Source organism: Helianthus annuus, chromosome 6 (assembly GCF_002127325.2).
Source record: "Helianthus annuus cultivar XRQ/B chromosome 6, HanXRQr2.0-SUNRISE, whole genome shotgun sequence".
NCBI lineage: Eukaryota > Viridiplantae > Streptophyta > Magnoliopsida > Asterales > Asteraceae > Helianthus > Helianthus annuus.
Genome location: NC_035438.2, coordinates 17,414,205 through 17,419,466, shown reverse-complemented (window position 1 = coordinate 17,419,466; position 5,262 = coordinate 17,414,205). Strand labels below are relative to the sequence as shown.

The window sequence follows — 5,262 nt, the reverse complement described above, 5'->3', positions numbered from 1 at the left end:
TTCATGCATGTTTCCGTTAAATGCCTAAATGTTGACTGTTATGCCCTTTGGACCTTAAAACGATATTTTTGAAAATGTGAGAGGATAGAAACCTTCATTACTGATTTATAAACTTGTCCCTAAAATTTGACATCAGTTTGAGGTCTAGATTAGGAGTTATGCTCATTAGTGTAAAATGAAAAGCTTTTATTAATTAAACGGCATAATTAGCATATATCTTATCTAAACCCAATTTTTGATACCAAATTTTTACCTACTGATATAAAATAATATTTTGGGATTTTAAGAGATTTTTATTTATTTTTAGGCTGAGCATAACATAGGGTTCTAAGCTTGATTCGGTAGTTGTCGGTTTTGCCCTTTTGGGCTACAAAATGAGTTTTACAAATCCTTTTGATGCCAAACATTTTTCTACTGATCTAATATGAGAAATAAAATATTTTGAGCCTTCTGGAATAATAAAAACATCAGCTTTCCTTTGAAAACCCGGAAATGGCTCCAAATCGCCTTTTTAAGCGTTTTTAACGCATAGTATATATCAAAACTATTTTAAGCATATAAGGGTTGATGCCTACTAATATATTCAGTAAATTTTTATATTTTAACAGTAAGGAAAAGTTTTAAACTCAGGTTTTCAGTTTTGACCATTTAAGCCTATGTGAAATTATCAAAATGCCCCTACGGTGCATAGTATGGTTATAATTAATAAATTTCACATATATATGATACCCTACTGTTATAACTTATTAAATTAAGTATATTTACTGATTAAATCAGACCTGTAACTCAGAATAATATTTAATCTCTTTTATAACCTTTAAATTGACCAAAATACCTCTACGAGGCATAAATTGGTTTTAAATTCGTTTTGGGCATAATGGAAGGTATCCTACTGATATCACAACATATTTAAGGCATATTTACTTAGGAAACCTGTTCATGATTCTTTTGGTTACCAGTTACGCACTTTTCGCGTTCGGGTCGGCTTATGTAACTAGTTTGCATAAATTAGCCGAAACGGGTCAAACCTTATCATTTTTATCTCAAAATCCAGAATATGTTTAGTTTACCCTTATTACACAAGTATACAAGCTTGTCGGGTCTAAACCACATTCTAATCCGGTCTTCGCATAATCATGCGTATTGAACCGTACCCTCCTTTAAAAACTAACCGGTCTAAGCTTAGGCTTAATTAAAGACCCGTTAGGAATCTAATAGGTTACTAAAAACCTTCGGTCCAGATTTAGGAGCCGAGTAAAAGCTATTTGTACTTGCTTGGTGGTATACGGCAGGGATAAATTGTATAAATTTGCTCAGGTAAATACTTTTAACTTATTTTCCTTATACGGGCTTGGGGTACGGTATATAAAATACCAATTGGTCGGGCACTAAATTTTTAATCGTATGAAGGTTACTTTATTGAAATGACCCGTTTAAATTGTTTTGTTTGCTTAAAGCCTTTGGGGGGTTAATGACCATGTCCCGGATATCCTTGGCATCATTTTACGAAATGGCCACGACCTAAGCATGCGGGTGTAGGCGTACACCCGTTAGTGCATAAATAAATATTAAGGTATAACCGCCGGTTTTGGGTTTAACCGCTGCGGGACTATACCATGTGGTGTGTCTATTGATCTTTAACCCGGTGTCAACCCGGGCTACTGAACGCATAAGAAACATGTAAATCTTTTACAAGTTTATATTCAAATAATTATCTCTAGTTATAAAAAGTTTTGTGCCGTTTGCACTCAAATCAATTTTCTAAAACATTTTCAAAATGAGTCAGTTAAATTGTATTTACCAGTGAAAACTGACGTATTTTCCAAAAAAGGCTAAGTGGAGGTACTAATCGGAATAGGCTGGCTACTCCTAGCATCAATAAAGAGTCTCGCAAGCTTAGATGCCTAAAGTTTGTTGAACATTGTTTCATTTTATTTTCGATCCGCATGTGGATCCTTTACTTTCCGTTGTAATACTTTGATATTACTTTATATCGGATTGTAATATATTTATCTTTTGCTTCCGCTGTGCATTTAAATTGTGTTGTTTGACTATGATGATATCAACTACGTCACGATACTCCCCACCGGGCCCACCGGTAATACGTGGAAATATCAGGGTGTGACATGAACTTGATTAATATTCTTCATATACTTGCAGAAAAAGAAAAACTGAAAAAAATAAAGACTAAATAGATAAAAGTATGTCATTGTTCTTAGAAATTAGTTAATGATTACAAACGCATGATACAATTAAAATTAAGTGATAATGCTCATATAAATAGAAAACCCAATCCCACATTTGATAGTTAAAGGAGCAAGATCATTTTCAGTGTTAGTGTCTGGTTTTTAAGATAATGTGAAGATGCATTTTATGCATGTAAGAGAGCAAAATAATATAATGACATATAACATCTAATTTACAATGCATTCTTTACTTTATAATTAAAATAACACATTAAAAAAACATGAAATCAAATGCATATGTAAAAAGAGGGATGACAAATCCTCGCCTTGGAAACAGAATTGGAGAACAAATACCCTTTTTATTCTTCACATCCTGCACAAAAGATAGAAGCAAAAAAAATAGCAAATAAGTTATAAACATCATTAAAAACCCATCATCCATATCAACAAACCCATCAATAACATAAAAATTAACCAACAGGTGTCGTGAATTTGAACTCACAGATCGTAAATCGTCTCAAGTGTCGTGCTTAAAGTGAAATTGGGACTAATGAAATGGATTCATAAGTGTGTTTGTCAGTTTTGTGAAGTTTCATGGACGACCAGTAACGAAAGAGCCAAAAGCCGACAGTGTAACACCCCGAAAATATAAATTTTATATTATAAATTAAATGTCGGTTATGAACAAGATAAAGTAACTAGAAATAAATAACCTAGTTAATTATAAAGCTTTGTAGTAAGAAGGAAAACTTGGTTAAAACACACTTTATAGAACTTGAGGAAAGTTGAGGGGCTAAAAGTGACAAACTGAAAATATGTTTTAATTAAATAAAACAATACACCAAAACACACACACTAAGTGTGTGTTCTGGTCGTGTAATCCACATGAGGAACAAGGGCTCCTTCATCTTAACCCTAACTTGCAAAATTGATCAAATTAAGAAGGCAAATCGAATCCAAATCGAAATGGAAATCCAAGCTCAAATTAGTGATCACCTCAGTGAAGGGATCACAAGGTATGTCAAATTTCACTATTTGGTTCCATCTTGAATTCTTGATGAACATGTGAAATCGAAATCTGAACTTGAATGTTTGATGTTTGAATGAAATTATGATAAGTACATGGTTAGGAACGAACCATAATCAATAATTTGGTTCATTGATGTTCATAGATAAGAGATTTATAAACATGCACTTATGTGTTAAATGGGTTTTGTAGAAATATGATGGATACTAGAATTATGATTATCAAACTAGTGTTAACTGAGCTCCATGAAGTAAGTCTAGAATGTTGCTATGAAAACTAGACATATGAGCTTGTGAAAGATGTTCAAAATTGGCTAAATAACTAGACATAAAACTTGATTGTTTATGTTGTAAAATTATACCCTTTAGGTGTTTGTTGAAATGCCTAAAAGAAAGCTAAATGTTGAAATTGCTAACAAAAACACATATTTGAATGTTATGGAGAATTATGCGTTATATGATATGATTAGAGTTCTAAACGAGTCGTTGGTTGAACTCTATAGGCAAGGAAGTCGAATCCTCAAGCGGACAAGCCGGAGTGGATACGCGCTTGAAAGGAAAGCTCTAAAGGTATGTAACTATGGTTTCGTTACATTATGCTTAAACATTGATCGTAGTTTAGTTGACTTTGAATTAGCATTATATGTGAATTTGGTATCTCGTTAAAGTGACGATGCTCACTAGACAAACAAAACGGGTCAAAATAATGGTTAGAATGAGTTGGACTTGTTGTTGAAGTGATGGTCTTCACTTGACAAACAAACGGGTCAAAATTATGTTTTAAACGTTGTGTTAGAAGCGATTTAAATGTCGCAATTTTGAATGAGTATCATGAATGCGTAAGCCGAGAATCGGACACGCAAAATCTGATGTAAAAGAGCCCTTGAATATGGGACAAAAGTTTAGAAAAATGGTTTTGTTGAAATTGTCTAAAAATGCATGCTTGATTCATTGAAATCAAGTATAACGTTAATGTGTACGCAAACCGGATGGTGGGAGCGAAACGCTAATGGTTGATAGCTCGGGAATGGGTAAAAATGTCTAGAAGTAATCATTGATAGTAAATAAGTAGTTAACATAGTTACTAAACGGGTCGAATAATAGAAAAGTGGATTTATAGGCTATCTGCTTATAAACCGGAGTTTTATGCGAACAATGATGGTAAATAGGTATGTATTTTAATTACGGACGCATAAGAAAAAAATCACGTAAAACGGACTTGTAGAATAAAAGTTATGGGAATTTGAAGTTTAAATTTTTTGTAAAATTAGAGCCGGGCAAAATATGCAGGTCCAGATATGGACCTGCTGGAAATTGTTCTCCCCCGCGGCACGCGAAGGAAATCCCACATCCGTGCGCGACATGCGAGCGTTGTCGCGGCCCACGAAGGATCTAAGGAAGTCTCTCGCGGGGCACGAGAGACATAAAAGTGGAAAATTATTTTTTTATATTGTTTATTTGATGTTGGCACTTGTTTATACTTGTTCCTATGCTATCAAAACTAGCTTTTAAGTTGGTTTTGATATTAGGTGATAATAGCAAGCTTCCGGATGGCGATCAAGCAATGGACAAGAACCGAACACACATCCGAACAAAGCTTTCGCGTTAATCTATTTTGTTTAGTTAATATGTAACATGTAAACACTTGATGCTACATTTTGAATGTTTTAAACTAGTAGGGATGTTAACTTGAATATTTTAATCATGTATGAACGTTAACTTAACAAAGTTTTTTCAAAGTCGTATTTTTATAAAAAAATGCGTATTTAGAATTAAATTCGTGTTAATTTGAGACGGGTCTTACAGACAGCCTTCTGCGGTGGCCAGCCACCGCGTTCGGCCACTGGTGCACGACGTCTCCCCTGCTCTCACATCTCTCTCTCTCTCTCTCATCTCAAATTAGGGCAAAAAATCCAAAGATGAAATCAGAGAAGCGAAGAGATGGAGAGAGGAGGCCACCGCATATAACAATTAAAGGGCCAATGAAGCCGAAGACACCCAGTAATGACCGTTCATCAAGCAAAATCACCGTGCAGGCGGTGGATTTCCT

The 5,262-nt window shown here is 34.4% G+C and overlaps 1 long non-coding RNA gene across 1 annotated transcript; it reads left to right on the top strand.

Annotated features, from left to right (window-relative positions):
- The first annotated feature begins 3,068 nt into the window (after positions 1-3,068).
- LOC110863802 lies at positions 3,069-4,955 on the top strand. Its single transcript, XR_002549374.1, has 3 exons — positions 3,069-3,202; positions 3,716-3,782; positions 4,718-4,955. It is a non-coding gene; the product is annotated as an uncharacterized LOC110863802 (long non-coding RNA).
- The last annotated feature ends 307 nt before the right edge of the window (positions 4,956-5,262 follow it).